The sequence below is a fragment of the Stegostoma tigrinum genome, chromosome 6, assembly GCF_030684315.1.
Source record: "Stegostoma tigrinum isolate sSteTig4 chromosome 6, sSteTig4.hap1, whole genome shotgun sequence".
Classification (NCBI taxonomy): domain Eukaryota; kingdom Metazoa; phylum Chordata; class Chondrichthyes; order Orectolobiformes; family Stegostomatidae; genus Stegostoma; species Stegostoma tigrinum.
In genome coordinates, this window is record NC_081359.1 from 80,503,815 (window position 1) to 80,525,595 (window position 21,781).

Below are 21,781 nucleotides of genomic sequence, written 5' to 3' on the forward strand. Positions count from 1 at the left end.
CAGCAGATGGCTCGTAGACTTGTATGTAATGGCATTTCAAATGCTGAGTTAAATACTACTTAAATGTCTTGAGCCATTCCTGCCTCCACCATCCCTTTAGGCAGTAAGTTCCAGATACCCACCATTTTCTCGATTTAAAAAAATAATTTCTTCAAATCCCCTCTAAAGCTCTTGTTCCTTAATTTAAAACCGTAACCCCCCCCCCCACTTATTGACCCCCTCTAATGTACCGTATCTACCCTATCTAATTCTCTTATAACTTCAAACTCTTCATTCATGTCTCCCCTCAGCATTCTCTGCTCTAAGTAAAACAACCACACCCTATCCAGTTGGCCTTCAAAGCTAAATCACTCCAGCCAGGCAATATCCTGGTGAATCTCCTTTGCACACTTTCTAATGCAATCAAATCCTTCCTATTGTGTAGAAGCCAGAATTGCACAGCTGCGGCCTTGTAACGTTATACATAGTTCCATCATAGCCTCCTTGCTGTTGTATTCAATGCTTTTACTGGTAAAAGAAATTATCCGATATGTCTTCTTAAACACATTGAATACTTGAAAATAGCAGGTCAGAAACACAAAGACATGCACACCAATGTCCCTCCAATCTGCATACTTCCTTGTGTCTTGCTATTCATGGTGTACTCCCATGCCTTGTTAGTCCTCCGAAAATACATAAGCTCATAGTTCTCAGGATTCAATTACTTTTGCTTCTGTTCAGCCCATCTGACCAACCTGTCTATATCATCCTACAGCTTTCTTACGCGCTATTTACCCCCCCACCAATTCTTTGTGTCATTTGCAAACTTACTCATCATACATCTTACTTTTATGTCTCAATCATTAATGTACTGAACAAACAAAAGGACACAAGCACTGAACATAATACTTGCTAGTTTGTCCTTTTTGTTTAATGTCATCCTCATTATAATAAACCCTTATGAAATAATGATAAACCTATACTTTACTGATATAATTTACCAACAATCTTTGCTGCATGAGTTTGTTTTTCTTCTTTCCATTGGATTTTTTTCAGTCAACCTCCACTCAGCTTACTGAAGTCAATGACCAGCTCCTTCATTTTTCTGACATTGATGGAGGGATTGTTCTCTTTACACAATGCTGCTCAACACTCAATCTCTTTCCTGCATTCTGTCTCATCATTGTTTGATGTCTGGCCTCAATGATGGTGTTGTCAGCAAACTTGTAAATGGAATTGGAGGTGAGTGACTTGGAGGAGAACCTACAATGGTGATGTTCCTGTGTATCTGCTGTCCTTGTCCTTCCAGATGGAGATGGTCATTAGTTTATAAGGTGCCTAAGGATCTTTGGTGAATTTCTGCAGTGCATCTTGTGGATGATACATACTGCTGCTTCTGAGCACTGGTGATGAAGGGAATAGATGAATGTGGTGCCAATCAAGCGGTCTGCTTTGCCCTGGATAGTGTGAAACCACTCAAGTGTTGTTGGAGCTGCACCCATCCAGGCAAGTCAGATGTATTCCATCACAGTGCTGATTTGTGCCTCTTTAGATAGTGAACAGGTTTTGGGGGTGTCAGAAAGTGAGTTACTCGCTGCAATATTCTTAGCCTCTGACCTGCTTTCTGTAGACATTGTATTTATATGGCAAGTCCAATGCACCTTCTGGTCAGTGGTAGCACCGCCCCACTCCTCCCCGCTCCCCCCGCCCCCCCACCCAACTCCAAATACTGATACTGCGAGATTCAGTGATGGTAATACCAATGAATGTCAAGGAGCAGTGATTAGATTGCCCCTTACTGGAGATGGTGATGGCCTAGCATTTGTATGGTACAATGTTCACTCACTGCTTTTCAGCCGAAGCCTGGATATTGTCCACATTTGATGTATTTGAACATGGGCTGCTTCACTATCTGTTGGGTCATGAATGGTACTGAACGTTGTGCAATCATCAGCTAACATCCCCACTTGTAATCTTATGATGGAGCGAAGGTCACTGATGAAGATGCTTGAGCCTAGGAGATTATCCTGAGGAACTCCTGCAGAGGTCTTGGAGTTGTAATTTGTCCTCTTTAAATAGGTGTCGACAGCACTCAAAAGCATCCGATTGATCTAGAATTGGAAGCTCTCCCTCCTATACCTTATCTAAGACTAAACGTTGATCCATTCTACGTTGCTATTTGCACTCTCACCAGTGCATGGCACTGGGAATGATCTGGGAGGTAGTTGCCTTTGTGATTTTACTCATTCACTTCTTCCTTTGCTTCTGACAATCTTATCATATGACCTCAATGTCGGCACTGTCCAAATTGTTGATATCAATGTGTACTGCTATTTCTACTTCTTTCCTTTGTCCCTGCAGAAGATGTTGCACTACTTATGGGGTGCCTTAACCTTGCACTAGCGAGGCAACATTTCATGTGGGACCCACAAAGATGGTTACAAAAATAAAACCAAAAGAACTGCGGATGCTGTAAATCAGGAACAAAAACAAAGTTGCTAGAAAAGCTCAGCAGGTCTGGCAGCATCTGTGGAGGAGAAAATAGAGTTAACATTTTGGGTCCGGTTCTGAGGAAGGGTCACGGGACCCAAAACTTTAACTCTGTTTTCTCCTCCACAGATGCTGCCAGACCTGAGATGACAAAATGTGGAGCTGGATGAACACAGCAGGCCAAGCAGCATCTTAGGAGCACAAAAGCTGACATTTCGGGCCTAGACCCTTTATCAGAAAACGTCAGCTTTTGTGCCCCTAAGATGTTGCTTGGCCTGCTGTGTTCATCCAGCTCTACACTGTGTTATCTCGGGTTCTCCAGCATCTGCAGTTCCCGTTATGTCTGTTGCCAGACCTGCTGAGCTTTTCCAGCAAAATTGTTTTTGTTCGTGGTTACAAAAATGCCGGCCTATCTGAGCACATTGCTACTCTTTGCTGCTCCCTCCTGCGAAATGCTTATCCATTGGTGCCACGGTTTGGATTGCACTCTTTCAGTCTGTCATCAGTCCCAGTCGTCTCTAATGTTGAGATCCAGTTTGTGAATGACATACACCCCTAGACTCCTGTACTTCCTAATCTTCTGGATGGTAACCCATCCACAATTTTAAATTCAGACTGCCTGTGGTGTAACAAATTCCTGGAAAATATGATCCAGGGAGCTCTCACCCTCCCTGATGCTTCACAGTGACTTCAGCCTGCCCTTCAGGCTAGGAAATTCTGGGCTTGAGATCAAACATATAGAGACACTCCTAAACACATGGCCCCTCAAGGCACAAGTCTCCTGTGAAGCCCCACAAAACCCATAAATTGCAAGTAGTGAGTCTCTGTTGTGGAGTATATCAAATGTTCAGTGAATTTTCAGAATGATGTGGATTCAAAAGTAAATTGCTAAGAAGATAATTCTTCACACAGAAACTTTGATTGGTTCGTACTAATGATATGGACATGTTGGTGTTGGACTGGGGTGGACAAGATCAGAAAGCACATGACACCAGGTTACAGTCCAACAGGTTTACCTGAAAACATAAGTTTTTAGAGCCTGAAGAAGGAGTAAGGCCCAGAAAGCATGTGTTTTCAAATAAACCTGTTGAACTATAACCTGGTATCATACTTACTAACATGGAAGGTTAGTGCCTAACATAATATTCTGCAGTCACGTCAGTAAACATCTACTTAGCAAATTGACATTATACCGCTCTATTGAGTGAAACTGAAACACAGATCTGAACAATTCTGCAAGCAGAAAAATCCCAAGTCCAGTTATATGTTGACACATAATGCTGTTCACAGACCTCTAAGATAATTTGAGCACAATCTAAAAAAAACTGCAATGCTGGGAACTCAGGGACCTGAGCAATTTGCTTTAGAACAATAAAGGAAATCATGCAGTAGGCTCATCCTGCTCACATTTACATCACAGATGTGTGCTGAGATAGGATACCTTTTGCCCTCATTTATGATTGATTCACAGATACATATTTGAGATAACACGGTGTAGAGCTGGATGAACACAGCAGGCCAAGCAGCATCTTGGGAACAGGAAAGCTGCCGTTTCTAGGCCTGAAACGTCAGCATTCCTGCTCCTCTGATGCTGTTTGGCCTGCTGTGTTCATCTAGCTCTACTCCTGGTTATCTTGGATTCCCCAGTATCTGCAGTTCCTATTATCTCTAATACATATTTGAGATAAGATACCTTTTGCATCTTTTGTATGGAAACTGTTCTGTGAAAGAAACACGCAATTGACCTCTATGAAGTTTCACTTTGAAATGATGGAGTATCCGAAATTACAAATGGCAATGCATATAAAATGCTTAAACTTATAAAGCCATAGATTAAACATAGAGTCATAGAGTCTAATGTTGAGATATAGTTTGAGAATGAATACACCCCAGACTCATGTACTTCCTCCTCTTCCAGACCGTAACCCATCCACAATTTTAAATTCTTACTGCCTGTGGTGTGACAACCTCCTGGAAAGTATGATCCAGAAACCTCTCACCATCCTTGATGCTCAACAGCAACTCCAGCCTGCCCCTCAGGCTAGGAAATTCTAGGCTTGTGATCAATCATATAGGGACACTTCTCGACCCTTTCAAGTTTCACATCTTTCCTACAGCTGGGAGACCAGAATTTCACGCAATATTCCAATTGTGGTCTCACCAATGTCCTGTATAGCTGCAACATGATGTCCCAACTCCTGTACTCAATGAACTGACCAGTAAAGGCAAACATACCAAACAACTACTTCACATTCCTATCTATCTGCGACTCCACTTTCAAGGAACTATGAAGCTGCAGTTAAAGGTCTCTAAATGCTACCATTCTTAGGATACTTTCAACACCAATGTTCCATTTCCATCCCTACCTATCCATGTGAAGGTGGTGGAAGGCTTTTTTCTTGACCTTCTGCAGTCTGAATAGTAAAGGTATTCTTACCATGCTGTTAGGTAGGGCATTTCAACCATTTTGCTATAGCAATAATAAAAGCGTTGTTCCAAAGAAGAGTTATATTGGACTCAAAATGTTAACTCTGTTTCTTTATCCCCACATATTAGCATGGTTGCTGAGCTTCTCTGACATTTCCTATGTCCAGCATCCACAGTATTTTACTTTTATTTTTCTTAAAGATTGGTGCTGGGATAGCATGTGACTTGTAAAGGATGTTTGTCCCATGCACTCTTTCTAGGTGATGCACATTACATGCTGTGAAATGATACGAAAAAGCCTTGATGGGTAGATGTAGTGGATCCCATGGATGGCTCATGCTGCAGCATGGTATGTGATAGTGGAAGGAATGGATGTTTAAGTCTGCTAATGAGGTACCAATCAAGCACACTAATTTGTTCTAGACAGTGACGAGTTTCTTGACTGTTGCTGCAACTGAATCAGACGAGGCAATTGGAGAGCATTCTGCTATGTTCTTGATGGGGTGTGTAAGTGACAACCAACAAGGGAATGTGCATATATTACCACTTGGTGGTGATGTTCATTGCCTGGTACTTGTGTAGTACAAATGGTCCTTGTATGTATCAGCTTAAGTGTGAATGCTGCCCAGGCCCTATATGATCCAAGGATGTAGACATAGACTGCTGCCTTTTGGCAGTGGAATTGTGAATGGAGCTAAATACTACAATCAGCTATGAACAACTGTACTTTGATTTATTTATCTTCAGCTGGTTTATCAATGACCTTGTCCCCATCCAAAAACTAATGATACTTCTGGAGTAATATTTAATGTCTCAGATTATTGGTTCCAATAATCACAACCATTTTTCTTTGTTTTATACAGATGACCAAAGAGAAAGATTCCCCCACCACCACCCAGCTTTGATTTCGATTGACTTCAGTCGTACCAGGGTTTCTTGGTGCCACATTCATTGGAAATTGCTTTGTTACAGAGTTTCACCACAACTTTGGAAACCAACTGTTTTTCTAGGTTGAAATGAAATTTGAAGATGAGGAAATCTGTCGGAACCCAGACTGAGGATTGGTGATCAGATTATTTGCTGCGTATGTGCTGTTTGATTGCTCATAGATGCCTATTCCTTCCATCGCTTTACTGTATTTAGCATTTGAATTAAATGTAGAAATAGGCCAATATAACCAGTCAATGCTGTGCTTGTGAATTGGATAAACCATTCAGACCCAGCTCCTGCTTGTTCATATTGACATATGGGGTACAGAGAATTAACCTCCACACTCCTGGGCTGAAAGTAGGGTCACTACTGTCAACAGGCAAAAGTTTCGCATACATCAGGCAATACAAACATCATCAAGGGCTTGCAGTCCCAAAAAATGTACCAGAAGCCCCTGTATTTGAATCATTGAATAGTTCCAACACAAAACATAGCTATTTGTCCCATTGCACCAGTGCTAGCTCTCTGCAAGAGCAATTTGCCCTGTATCACTCTACCTTATTTTCCCCATAGTATTGTATTTTTTCTCTTCAGATCGGAGCTTTTGAAAATTAAATTAAATGCTCTCAGACAGTGCATTTCAGAATTTAATCACCTCACTGTATAAAAATTGTCCTCAGCTTGCATTGCTTCTTTAGCTAATTTCTCTGGGCAGATAGTGTTGTCGTGGTTATGTGTGGTGGACAAGTGCTAACATACTTGACCAGAAGGAAAACGATGCAGGGAAACTTACAAGGTTATTCCCCAAAATTAAAATCTCGTGGTTTTTCAGAACTCCGCTTTGTTCACTGAAGTGAAAAATTTGTCATTCAGAGCTTCTCAATTGAAGGCTGGAAATGTGGTACCTCAAAAGCTTAAAACATCAGGCATACTGATTTACAAACTTTGAAAGCAGGAAAGCATATTTTCAAAAACAATGTCTATCAGAAGTGCAAGATGCCGGAGAATATCTGGTCTGTCCAATTAAAGGAGCTCAGTGATGATTGTTAAGACCCATGAAGCACAGCACATGGAGAATGGAAAGAAGTAATTGAATTTAGCGCTGCTGCCCCACAGAGCTCATGCAGAAATAGGCACAAAGAAATTTAATGACCTCATCAGGCCACTAAATGCAATAGTAAAATCCACTGGCAGAGTGTCCTAAGCATGCTAGTGGTTAACATCTGGAATATACTGTTTAAAAGTTTGGTACAGGAAGATTCAACTGTGGCTTTCAAAAGGTAAATGGGCAATCATCTGAAAAAATATTGAAGGGTTACTGGAAAATGCTGGGGACCAGAGAAACCAGTTAAGTCGATCGTGCACAGAAAGAGCACTGATACAAAGGAGAAGGTGCTGGCGAAGCTGAATGGTCTGAAGGTAGATGAATCACCCAGACAGGATGAACAGGGTTCTGAAAGAGATGACTGAGGAAATTGTGGAGGCATTGGTGGTGATCTTTCAGGAATCACTGGAGTCGGGGAAGATCCCAGAGGACTTGAAAATAGCGAATTTAACACCTCTGTTTAAGAAGTGGGGGAACCAGAAGATGGGAAATTTAGGACTGGTTAACCCAACCTTGTTTGTTGGTGTGATCTTGGAGTCAGGGTAAGGATAAGATAGTAAAGTATTTGGAAGTCCATGATAAATCAGGGCTGAGTCAGCATGGGGTGATCATGCCTCAAAGATCTGCCAGTATTCTTTGAGCAGGGAATAAGCAAGTTAGACAAAGGAGAGCTGATCAACGTGATCTCTTGGATTTCCAGAAGGTCTTTGACTAGGTGCCATTCAAGAGGCTACTAAATAAAATATGACCTGATGGTGTTGGGGGTAAGGTGCTGGCATGGATAGAGGACTGACTGACTGGCAGAAGACTGAAAGTGAGGTAAAAGAGGGTTTTTTTCACAGGAACGGCAGCCGGTGACTAGTGGAGTTCTGCAGGGGTTCAGTGTTGGAATCACGATGATTTATGTTATACATTAGCAGGCTGAACAAAAGAACAGATGGCATTGTTCTAAGTTTGCGGATGGCACGAAGATAGGTGGAAGGACAGGCAGTGTTGAGAGAGCGGGAAGGCTGCAGAAGCACTTGGACAAGCTAGGAGAGTAGGCAAAGAAGTGGCATATGGAATACAATGTGAGAAAATTTGAAGTTGTGCACTTTGAAGAACAAAGAAAAAGGAACAGTACAGCACAGGAACGGGCGCTTTGGCTCTCTAAACCCGCACGGATGCATTTTGCCCTTCCATACCAGAACAGTTTTCACTTACAGGATCTGTATCTTTCTATTCCCTTCCTATTCATGTATTTGTCCAGGTGCTTCTTAAATGTTGCTACTTTGACTGCTTCCACCACCTCCTCTGGCAACGCGTTCCGGGCACTCACCATCCTTTGTGTGAAAAACCTTCCTTGCACATCTCTTTTAAACTTGCACTCCTTGCACCCTGAACCTGTGTCCCCTAGTAATTGACCCCACCACCCTGGGAAAAAGCCTCATGTTTTCCACTTTATTCATGCCATTCACAATCTTATAAACTTCTACCATGTCCCCCTCAACCTCTTGTGTTCCAGTGAAAACAAATCCAGTCTATCCAACCTTTCTTATCCCATACAACCATCGCCAACATCCCCCACACCAGGCAACATCCTGGTAAACCTTTTCTGTACCCTTTCTAAAGCATCCACATCCTTCTGGTAGTGTGGAGACCAGAACCATATGTAATATTCCACATGGGGACTAACTAAAATTCTATAAAGCTGCAGCACAACTTGTTTATCCTTACACACATTATCCCTTACAATGAAGGCAAGCATGCCATAGGCTTTTTCTACTACCTCATAACTGCACTGCCACCTTCAGTGATCTGTGGATCTGCACATCCAGCTCTCTCTGCGTATCAATACTCCTAAGGGTTCTGTCATTCAGTGTATAATTTTCACCTTGACCTTCCAAAATGCATCACCTCACATTTGCTTGGATTAAACTCCATCTGCCACTTTTCTCTCCATGCCTCCAACTGATCTGTATCCTCCAGTACCCTCTGACAATCCTGCTCACCATCTGCAACTCCACCAATCTTTGTATCATCCCCAAACTTACTAACTAAACCAGCTACATTTTCCTCCAAATCATTTAGGTCAATCATAAACATCAGATGTCCCTGTGAAACAACACTAGTCACAATATTCCATTCCAAAAAGCATCCTTCCACCACTACCATCGGTCTCCTATGACTAAACCAGTTCTGAATCTATCTTGCCAGCTCACCCCTGATACCACGTGACCCCACCTTTTGTACTAGTCCGCCAATGAGGGACGTTGGCAAAGGCTTTACTGAAGTCCATGTAGACAACATCAGCCGCTTTTCCCTAATCAATCACCTTCATCATCTCCTCAAGAACTCCATCAAGTTAGTGAGGCACAATCTCCCTTTTTGGTAGTAAGGGGAGACAATTTTCTAAAGGGGGAAGGCTTCAGAAATCTGAAGCACAAAGGGACTTAGGAGTTGAGGATTCTATTAACATTAACATGCAGGTCCAGGTGGCAATTACAGGCCAATGTAACATTAACATTCATTTTGAGAGAGCTAGCATACAAGTGCGGGGATGTACTGCAGAGGCTGTATAAGGCTCTGGTCAGACCACATTTGCAATATTATGAGCAGTTTTGGGCTCTGTATTTAAGGAAGGATGTGCTGCCATTGGAGGGGGTCCAGAGGAGGTTTATAAGAATGATCCCAATGATGAAGGGCTTGTCAGAGAAAGAGCAGTTGAGAACTCTGGGTCTGTACTCGATTGCGTTTGGAAGGTTGAGAGGGTATCTGATTGAAATTTACAGAATACCGAGAGGCCTGGATAGAGTGGAAATGGAGAAGATGTTTCCACAAGCCAGAGAGATCAGGACCCAAAAGCACAGCTTCAGAGTGAAGGGACAATCCTTCAGAACTGAGATGAGGAGAAATGTCTTCAGCCGGCAGGTGATGAATCTGTGGAACCCATTGTTACAGAAGGCTATGGAGGCCAAGTCATTGGGTGTACTTAAGACAGAGATAAATAGGGTCTTGATTAGTAAGTGGATTAAGGGTTACAGGGAGAAAGCCGGACAATGGCGTATAGAAACATATCAGCCATGATTGAATGGTGGAACAGACTTGATAGGTCAAATAGTCAAATTATGCTCCTATATCTTTTGGTCTTAAGGTTAAATGGTGTTCTTTTCTGTAACTGTTCCAAGATTCTTTGTTACTCCGTTTTAAAGTACTTCCAAGGCTTACCCTGTCATCATCATCATCATCATCATCAACAATTGCTCACCTTGAAGATGATGTCTGTCAGGCTTCACGATTTGTGGCTCACGAGGCATTCGAACAGGTGAATAAAAACCAAAAGAACTGTGAATACTGTAAATCAGGAACAAAAACACAAGTTGCTCGAAATGTTCAGCAGGTCTGGCAATATCTGTGAGGAAGAAACGGAGTTAACGTTTCAAGTCCAGTGATCCTTCCTCAGAACTCTGTTTCTGTTTCTTCCTTTGCAAATGCTGCCAGACCAACTGAGCAGGTGAATCTGTGGAGCCATAGGTCTGAGTAGTCTGGACAAGAGTTCTCCTGAGAAAGGGAGTTTTTCAGTCAGGGTATTGCAAGTTTCCTTCTGTAACACTGTCAAAAACCGACCACTGTACAGAAGCAATGAAAACAGCTTACCACGTATAAGCAATATGTAAGCAGATTTGAATTCCAGCCTCCCCTTTTGGTAGTAAGAATAGAGATAGAGACAATTTTCTAAAGGGGGAAGCCTTCAGAAATCTGAAGCACAAAGGGACTTAGGAGTTGAGGATTCTATTAACATTAACATACAGGTTCAGTTGGCAGTTAGGAAGGCCAATGTAACATTAGCATTCATTTTGAGAGAGCTATAATACAAGTGCGGGGATGTACTGCTGAGGCTGTATAAGGCTCTACTCAGACCACATTTGCAATATTGTGAGCAGTTTTGGGCTCTGTATTTAAGGAAGGATGTGCTGCCATTGAAGGGGGTCCAGAGGAGGTTTATAAGAATGATCCCGATGATGAAGGGCTTGTCAGAGAAAGAGCAGTTGAGAACTCTGGGTCTGTACTCAATTGAGTTTGGAAGGTTGAGAGGGTATCTGATTGAAACTTACAGAATACCGCGAGGGTTTCTTCAAACACAGTCTGACATGCATGCAGTCCAAATGGTTTTGAATGCCAAAATGGTTATAGCCTTGAGTACTTAAGAGGAGATTTAAAAGTGATTAATTTTAAGTTACAGGATAGGCCTTTTACAATTATTGGTTCCTTTAGATATGTGGGACACAGTGCCATGTTATGGTGAAACAGCAGTAGAATCCCTGGAATATCCACTCAATAGTAGCCATATATCTACTTCTTATGTTTACAGTATTCTTATATAAACTATTACATCTTTTTAAACAGCAAGCCCTTCATTCTGATATTATGCCATTAACAATAATGTATATGACCTTACACTAATCATAGAATGATACTCTATAGAATGGAGTTGAGAGAATGCATTGAAATAAACTTTGACGTTTTCGAAACAGCTCATATTACAGAAGAGGAATCTCAGGAGGTCTTAGAGAATTTGAAGGTGGATAAATCTCCGGGACCTGGTCTAATGTATCCCAGAATGTTGTGGCAAGTAAAGAAGGAAATTACGAGACCCGTTGCATTGCATCATCTACAACTGCAGATGAGGTGCCTGATGACTTGGGGGGTGCGGGTGAACGTTGTAGCTTTGTTTAAGAAAGGTTGTGAGGAGAAACCAGGGAATTGTAGACTGGCGAGTCTGATTTTGGTTGTGGGTAAATTGTTGGAGGTGATGAGAAAAGATAGGATTTATGGATATTTAGAGAGGCAAAAATTGATTAGTGATAGTCAGCATGGTTTTGTGTGAGGAAAATCATAGCTCACAAACTTGAGTTTTTGAGCAAGTTGCCAAAAAGGTTGATGATGGCGGACCAGTAGATTGCGTCTATTTGGATTTTAGTAAAGCCTTTGACAAAGTTCCACATGGTAGACTTATGAGTAAAGTTTGGTCACATGGGATTCAGGGTGAACTTGCCAATTGGATACATAATTGGGTTATCAGTAGGAGACAGAGAGTAATGGTGGAGAGTTGCTTTTCATACTGGAGGCCTGTGATCAGCTGTGTTCCAGAGGGATTAATTCTGGGTCCTGTTTTGTTTGTTATTTATTTGGATGAGAATATAGAAGGCATGGTTAGTAAGTTTACAGATGACACCAAAATTGGTGGCATTTTAGACAGTGAAGAGAGTTGTTTAAGAATACAAAGCAATCTTGATCAGTTGGGTCAATGGGCTGAAAAATGGCAGATTGAGATCAAACTGGATAAAGGCGAGGGATTGCATTTTAGTACAATAAACAAGGGTAGGGGCATGGACAGTTAATGGTAGGTCCTTGGGTAATGTTTTGGAACAAAGGGACCAGGGTGCAGGTACATAATTCTTTAGAGCTTGCATCATTTATGGACAGGATGGTTAGAAAGGCATTTGGCATGCTTGCTTTCATTGCTCAATCCTTTGAGTATAGGAGTTAGGACTTATGTTGAGGTTGTACAGGACATTGGTGAGGTCTCTTCTGGAATACAGTGTCTAGCTCTGGTTGCCCAGTTATAAGAAGGATATTACCAAGTCTGAGAGGGTTCAGAAGAGATTTACTGGGATGTTGCCAAGCACAGAAGACTTGAATTTTAAGGAAAGGCTGGGTGGGCTGGGATTTTTTTCACTGGAGCGTAGGAGGTTGAGAGGTGACCTGATATATGTTTATAAAATAATGAGAGGTACAGATAGAGTTGACAGTAGTTGTCTTTTCGCTAAGATGGGAAATTTCTGGACTAGGGGCTCATATTAAAGGTAAGAGGAGGGAGATTTATAAAAGATATAATGCAAATATTTTACACAGAGGGTGGTTAACATGTGGAATGAACTTCCTGATGGAGTGGTGGATATGGATACAATTACAATGTTTAAAAGTTGTCTCTCTCTGTCCCTCACACACACACATACTCTCCTTCTCCACCTCCTACACACCCACACACTCTCACGGACCTTCTCTCACATGTGTGTGCATGCACACACACATATGTGCATACATATATGTGAATCTATGGGGTGAATCTGTATTTGTGAATTAATTCTGTTTTATTCAAAAAGCACACAATGTATAGGCAGTGCATCAATGTGATGTTTTATTTGTTCCTACTTTAGAAATAAAATCAGTCTGATTCTAAACCAAAACACAAACAGATTCTAAGCAAGGCCTCACACCTAACATGCATTGTCTGACCTAAAATATCACCTTTGCTTTACACTGATAACACCTTTAGTTCTCTCAGGTTAGTGACTTCAAAGGGATTTGGGGATCCACATAAACGTTGTAATCAATTAAAACCTTCTAACTGATTAAAGATTTAACAGCATCTTTGGTTTGTTTAGAACATCCTCATCAGTTGTGTGACCCTTTGATCTTTTACTTATAAATTCTGTGTCTGATGATACCTCTCTCATTAACACCTGAAGAAGAAGCGACGCTCCGAAAGCTTGTGTTTTTAAATAAATCTGTTGGATTCTGATATGGGGTTGTGTGATTTCTGACCATGTCCACCCCAGTCCAACACTGGCACTTTCACATCATAATGTTTAAAAGACCTTTGGATGGCTATATGAATAGGAAAGGTTTGGAGGGATATAGGCCAGGAGCAGGCAGGTAGGGCGAGTTTAGTTTGGGATTATGTTCAGTATGGTCTGGTTGGACTGAAGGGTCTGTTTCCATGCTGTATGACTCTATGACTCTAAGACCATTCAGCCCATTTTATTTGTGCATATTTCTTTGCTCTTTTGCCATAGCTTCTTAAATTTTCCTTCAAGTATTTATGTACTTCCTTTTGTAAGTCCCAGTTGAATCTCCTTTCACCATTCTTTCAGGCAGTGTTCCAGATCACATCTTGCTTCCTCAAGTCATGTCCCTTTAGTTTGCAATCTCCTTCACTCTGTGTCCTCAGATTACCGACCCTTCAGCCACAAGAAACAATTCCTTGTCAGTTACTCAGCTGAAACTTATTTCAACTTTCCGTTAATGGGAACAGTTTCTTCATTTCAAGTAGACACCTCATGATTTTGAACTTCTCCATCATTCATCCTCCTATATTCCTCTGAGGCAAGAAGAATCCCAACATTTCCAATGTCTCCATATAAATGATGCCTTATCCCTGGTAAAAAAAAATTCTAGCAAATCTTTCTACATTCTTTGTATGTAATTGACATCTTTTCTAAAGTGTGACACCCAGATTTGTGTACAATACTCAAGATGAGCCTGATTCAATTACTGATGACTATTTAACAGTGTCCTTGCTTTGGGACATTTACCTCTAATAATAATGCCAAGACCATAAGACCAAAAGACATAGAAGTAGGCCACTCAGCCCATCGTATCTGCTCTGCCATTTAATAAGATCACGGCTGATCTGATAATTCTCGACTGTAATTTCCTACCTTTCATTCCCATGCAGATTAAAAATCTATTTTAGCCTTAAATATACTAAATGGCCTAGCCTCAACAGCTGTCTGCAGTGAAGAATTCCACAGATTCATTGTTCTCTGAGAAATGAAATTCCTCCCCATCTCTATTTTAAAATAGGTGGCCACCTATTCAGGAATTATGCCCTCAGCCCAGTTCGAACAGCGACAGCAGCAGTAACAGAGTGAAGGAAAGTGAACATGGGCATAAACAGCAGCAGTGGCAGTTCAATAAATACCTGAGAAGTGGGGTCAAGCAGAGTGAACCTGGAGGTGAGCAACAGGATAAATACCTGAGGAGTGGGGTCAAGCAGAGTGAACCTGGAGGTGAACCACAGGATAAATACATGAGGAGCAGGGTCAGTTAGTGCAAACCTGGAGGTGAGCAACAGGATAAATACCTGAGGTGTGGGGTCAAGCAGAGCAAACCTGGAGGTGAACCACAGGATAAATACATGAGGAGCAGGGTCAGTTACTGCAAACCTGGAGGTGAGCAACAGGATAAATACTTGAGGAACGGGGTCAGTCTGTGCACCCTGGGGGTGATCAGGAGTATAAATACCCAAGGTCGCCCTCAATCTGTTTTAATGCAAGCAGTATGACAGGTAAGGCAGATGAAGCGAGAGCTTGTATTAGTACATATAGTAATGATGTTGTAGCTATTACAGTGACTGGTTGAGAGAAGAATAATACTGGTAGCTTAATGTTCTGGGATTTAGATGTTTCAGGCATGATAGAGAGGGACATAGAAGAGGTGGGGGAGTTGTGTTACTGATTAAGGAGAATATCAAAGCTGAACTGCGGGAGGACACCTTGGAGGGCTCATCCAGTGAGGCCATATGGTTAGAGCTCAGGATTAGGAAGGGGTTGTAATATAGGCCTCCCAACAGTCAGTGGGTGATAGAGGAACAGATATGGACATGCTATGGAAAATGTAAAAACAACAGTGTTGTTTTGGTAAGTGATTTTAATTTCCCCTATATTGACTGGAACTTGTTCAGTGCCAGGGGCTTGGATGGGGGCAAATTTGTTAGGTGTATCAAGACAGTTTTTGAAACAATATGTAAATAGTCCGACAAGGGAAGTGGCCATGGTAGACCTGGTATTGGGCCTGGCCAGGTGATCAAAATTTCAATGGGGGAGCATTCCAGGAACAACGACCATAATTCTGTTGTTTTAAGTTACTTATAGATAAGGATAAGAGTAATCCTTGAGTGAACGTAGTAAATTAGGGGAAGGCCAACTATCATTTTAGGCAGGATCTAGAGAATTTAGATTGGGGGCGGCTGTCTGAGGTTGTATCCACATCTGGCAAGTAGGAATCTTTTAAACGTTGTTTGATTAGAGTTCAGCACCAGCATGTTTCTGTGAAAATGAAGGATAGGACTGGCAAGATTTGGGAACCTTCAATGACAAGAGAAATTGAGAGCTGAATCAAAAAGAAAACATTTGATTTGATTTGATTTATTTATTATTACATGCATTTTGTTATAATATAAAGTGAAATGTGTTATACAGTGCCACACTCTCCAGTGCCATTTTAAAACAGAGAAAAATAAACTAAAACATGGAGAATAAAGGCAGAAAAATAAAGAAATGAAGTTTAACTTTGCAGTCCTTCTTGTTAAGTGCTCAGCCATGGGCCTGGAGAGACCACCCACTGGTCCCCTCAGTGCGCCAACAGAACAAGAGTCATCTTTCTCCATGAAACTCACCTTCATGACACTGCCATCATCACAATGGAGCTCACCAATGCAGTTGTCACAGATACCACCAGATCCTGCATCAGCCCAAACCCAACTTTGCTGCTGACGCCAAGAGTCTTCTCAGGCCGACCTTACCAATGCAGCCCCCACCAATGCCACTGGTTCTTATACTGGGCCCAAACTGGACTCTGCTGCCACCTCCACGTGTCTGCCCTGGTTGCAGATGCCATAGGGATGTCAAACTCACCTCCGCTGCAGCAGCCATGATTTGCTGCTGGGCTACCCTCGTTAATTCAGACATTGCCAGAAACCCAGGCTTCTCTCCCATTGGGCTTGCCACACTGCCAATGACACTGTCACAACTAACAAGCCCTTCACAAGACATAAGTAAACAGAAGAAAAAAAAGAGAAAATTTAAAAGAAAAAGAAATAGACAGGGCAGACAATTCCTAGGCTCAGTCAGTAGCCATATCCTGCTGTCATTCAACTGAGGCATATGTGAGATTTAGGAAGCTGAGGATAGACAGAGCCCTCAATGAATACAAAGATAGCAGGAAAGAACTCAAACAAGAAATTAGGAGGGCTAAAAGGGGTCATGAAATGTCTTTGGCAAACAGGATTAAGGAAAATCCCAAAGCGTTTTATACATAAATAAGGAGCAAGAAGGTACTCGGGAAAGGGTAGGCTCACTCTAGGACAAAGGTGGGAAATTATGCCAGAGGGAGTGTGTGAGTTCCAGATGAATCCAGATTCTGCCGACTGGTTTATTTCTCAGCTCCATAAAACCAGCCTGCGAGGCCTCATCCCTTATCGTACCTTTGTAATTGGAATTGATCTGAATCAAGGCCAGTCACTCACCACCACCCCACCCCCCACCTCACCCCTCCACTGTCTCACTGTGCTATGCAGTTGCTCAGTGACCTCCTTGACCCTGGTGCTAAGAAGGCAAATTGCATTTCTGGAATCACCTCTGCAGCCAAAGAGATGTCTATCTGTTCCCTAACTACATAATTACATATCAATATAGATTTTGCAAACTTGTACCCTTTCCCATAAATTGAAACGTACATGGTGTCATGAACATGGCCTTTGCTGTAATCCTTGGAGAAAATCAATACTTTCATAAATTTTCTGATGTGATAACCAATTGGAGACTGAGATGTATTCGGCTGACTTTTGCATTAGCCGCCTGGTCCTGCCTTACTGTTTCAATGAAAGTTTTGCAGATGCACCAGTGTGACTCCAGCTACTGCTCACACTCCAAAACCCCAAACTCAAACCTCATCCGGCTCTGGAGATGGCTCCTGTATATGTTGCTATCCAGGGAGTTTCCATAAGGAATTACATGTGCATCTGATGGGACAGAAATACCCTGTCATGCCTGCACTATTGGTTTGCAACCTGAATTGATGAGACATAAAGTTTTAGAGTTTAAAAGGCTTTTTACATATTAAAAGAAATTTAATGACTCCAGTTTATTTTCTTGGATCTCAACCTTGCCTTAACTTTACACCAAGAGTCACTCACATATTGTTGCTTTTTGTTTCACAATCATTTTGCGTCCCAGATTATGGTTTGTTGAAGTTTATTCACAGAATGTAACTGACTGGCTTGTAGATATCTGGGTTATTTTTTTTTGAAATGGGGTGTAAGATTTGTAAGCCTGTTGGCACAGTACAGTAGAATGAGGAAACATGAAGTCTGACCTGAGGAGTTAGATGCAGACGAGATGGAGGGAGACAAAAGCAGCTTGTGATTTTATGACTCTTTTAATGTAAGAGGCCCTCTTAAACTGCTGACATTACCGACTGCAAACTTATCAATTCATTTGCAAAATACATAAAATGAGAGGAAAGTGAAAGAAAAGCTTCATTTTCTCCCCCTGGGTCCAGGAACTCCCTATCTATGTCCGTGACACCACCCATGCCCTCCACCTCCTCCAAAACTACCGATTCCCTGGTCCCCAACACCTCATCTTTACCATGGACATCCAGTCTCTGTACACTTGCATTCCTCCTGCAGATGGCCCAAAGGTCCTCCACTTCTTCCTGTCCTGCAGGCCCAATTAGACCCCCTCTACTGACATCCTCAATCGCTTAGCTAAACTTGTCCTCACCCATAAGAACTTCTCCTTCAATTCCTCCAACTTCCTACAGACAAAGGGGGTGGCCATGGGTACCCGCATGGGCCCAAGCTATGCCTGCCTCTTTGTAGGTAATGTGGAACAATCCATCTTCCAGAACTACACTGGCCCTAAACCCAACATCTTCCTCCGTTACATTGATGACTGTATCGGCGCCGCTTCGTGCTTCCACAAGGAGCTCGAACAGTTCATCCACTTCACCAACAACTTCCAGCCCAACCTTACTTTCTCCTGGACCATCTCTGCTACCTTTCTCTCCTTCCTGGACCTCGCTGTTTCCATCTCTGGCAATCACCTGGAAACCGATATCCATTTCAAACCTACCAAAACCCACAGCTACTGAGAATACACCTCCTCCCACCCACCTTCCTGCAAAAACGCCATCCCCTATTCCCAATTCCTTCGCCTCCACCGCATCTGCTCCCAGGATGAGGCATTCCACTCCTGTACATCTCAGATGTCCACGTTTATCAAAGACTGCAACTTCCCCCCTCCCGCCAACAATGGCCGAGAACGCCCTCAACCGTGTCTCCCGCATTTCCTGCAACTCATCCCTCACACCCCCTCCCCACAATAACAACCAAAACAGAATCCCCTTCGTCCTCACGTAGCACCCCACCAACCTCTGGAACCCACACATCATCCTCCGACACTTCCACCATCTGCAATCCAACCCCACCACCAAAGACACAATTCCCTCCCCACCCTTATCTGCTTTCTGGAAGGACCACTGTCTCCTGGACTCCCTTGTCTGCTCCTCACTCCCCTCCAAACCGACCACACCCGGCACTTTTCCCTGCAACTGCAGGTAGTGCTACACCTGCCCCCACACCTACACCCCATCCCTCATCCCCATCCCAGGCCCCAAGAAGACTTTCCACATCAAGCAGATGTTCACCTGCACATCTGCTAATGTGGTATACTGTATCCACTGTTCCCGTTGTGGCTTCCTTTACATCAGGGAAACCAAGAGGAGGCTTGGGGACCGCTTTGCAGAACACACACACTTGATTCGCACTAATCCCCCTCCCATTCCTCAGATGACATGTCCATCATGGGCCCCCTGCAGTGCCACAATGATGCCACCCAAAGGTTGCAAGAACAGCAACTCATATTCCGCTTGGGAACCCTGCAGCCCAATGGTATCAATGTGGACTTCACAAGCTTCAAAATCTCCCCTCCTCCTACCGCAACCCAAAGCCAGCCCAGTTCTTCCCCGCCTCCCTAACCTGTCCTTCCTCCCACCTATCCCCTCCTCCCATCACAAGCCCCACCTCCATCTCCCACCTACTAACCTCATCTCACCGCCTTGACATGTCCGTCCTCCCTGGATTGACCTATCCCCTCCCTAACTCCCCACTGACACTCACCTTCACTGGCTCCATCCCTGCTTCTTTGACCTGTCTGTCCCCTCTCCACTTATCCATCTTCTATCCGCCTCCCTCCTCTCTCTGTTTATTTCAGAACCCCCTTCTCCTCCCCAATTTCTGAAGAAGAGTCTTGGCCCGAAACATCAGCTTTCGTGCTCCTCTGATGCTGCTTGGTCTGCTGTGTTCATCCAGCTCTGCACCTTGTTATCTCTGGCAGCAAAATATCCCTTGAAGACTCAGTAGTACTTGCAAAAGTATTTACAAAATCAAGTAGGCTAACTGCAGATATTAACTTTTCACATGATGACCTTTCTCAACAAATTTCTATGTTTCACTCAATTACAACTAGTCTAAAACAATAGTTAGCCCTGCCCTAGGTAACTGCACTTGGTCCTGAGGATGCTGCAGTTTAATCCTGCACGTAGTTTATTTCCCTGTAAAATTTGCAGCATTGCTAAAAGAATTTCTTGCATTTTTTTTTCAGTTTTATGTTTGACTGTTCAATCCTTCATAAGTAATACAAGGTGATCACGGCCTGATGCGGATATCACACACGTGGCTGAAACACTTCATTCAGCAACAAAGCCAACTGATAGGAACACAGTGATAATGGGAACTGCAGATGCTGGAGAATCCAAGATAATAAAGTGTGAGGCTGGATGAACACAGCAGGCCAAGCAGCATCTCAGGAGCACAAAAGCTGATGTTTCAGGCCTAGACCCTTCATCAGAGAGGGGGATGGGGTGAGGGTTCTGGAATAAATAGGGAGAGACGGGGAGGCGGACCGAAGATGGAGGGAAAAGAAGATAGGTGGAGAGGAGAGTATAGGTGGGGAGTTAGGGAGGGGATAGGTCAGTCCAGGGAAGACGGACAGGTCAAGGAGGTGGGATGAGGTTAGTAGGTAGCAGATGGAGGTGTGGCTTGGGGTGGGAGGAACGGATGGGTGAGAGGAAGAACAGGTTAGGGAGGCAGAGACAGGTTGGACTGGTTTTGGGATGCAGTGGGTGGGGGGGAAGAGCTTGGCTGGTTGTGTGGTGCAGTTGGGGGAGGGGACCAACTGGGCTGGTTTTGGGATGCGGTGGGGGAAGGGGAGATTTTGAAGCTTGTGAAGTCCACATTGATACCATTGGGCTGCAGGGTTCCCAAGCGGAATATGAGTTGCTGTTCCTGCAACCTTCGGGTGGCATCATTGTGGCACTGCAGAAGGCCCATGATGGACATGTCATCTAAAGAATGGGAGGGGGAGTTGAAATGGTTCGCGACGGGGAGGCGCAGTTGTTTATTGTGAACCGAGCGGAGCAGATAGGAACACAACCTTGTGCAAATTTTTCTGATCAGTCTCACCTAGATTTATGATTTGCAAGTGTGGACAGGATGTGGCTGAGCTACTAACACATGAAGGGAGCTGAAAAAACACACACAAGAGTTAAAGAACTGGCTATTAAAAGCAAAGATGGAAAGATACAAAATTGAGGTGGTGAAATAAAAATCAGCAAGTTTCTAAATTGTGCTGTTGTAATGCAATGTACTTTATGCATTTTAATGCATTACATCCAAAAGTTTGAAAACCAATCTTTTTAGGTTCATTTGGAAACACCTCTGGACCGTACTACCACACAGGCAGGGTGATGAGAAAGGTACATTTTGACTGGTTATTGCAGAGAACTTTACGAAGAGGATTTCATTGGTCACACTGCCTAGCAATCCACTGCTGTTCCTTTCTTCTTGTGCTCATCTTGTTGATAACATCACTTCAACGATAATGCTGCAGAAAATGGTAATCTGGTTTCAGAGGCGAGAAGGAAGCCAACACAGAAAACACATCTCCAGAAAGTTGGTGCTCGGGGGAAACAATTATGTTATTCATCCACGGGAAGTGGCATTTATTGCCCATCCCTAGTTGCCCTGAAGAAGGTGGTGGTAAGCTGCATTCTTGAACTACTGCAGTCCACTTGGTATACTAGACCCCCCCATGCCATTGAGCAAGAAATTACAGGATATGACTCAATTACACAGAGAAACAGCATGTATTTCCAAGTGTGGGTGAAGAGCGACCTTGGGGCCAAGTTGCAAGTGGTGACTTTCCTACGTACCCAGAGCCCTTACCTTTCTAGACGGTAGTG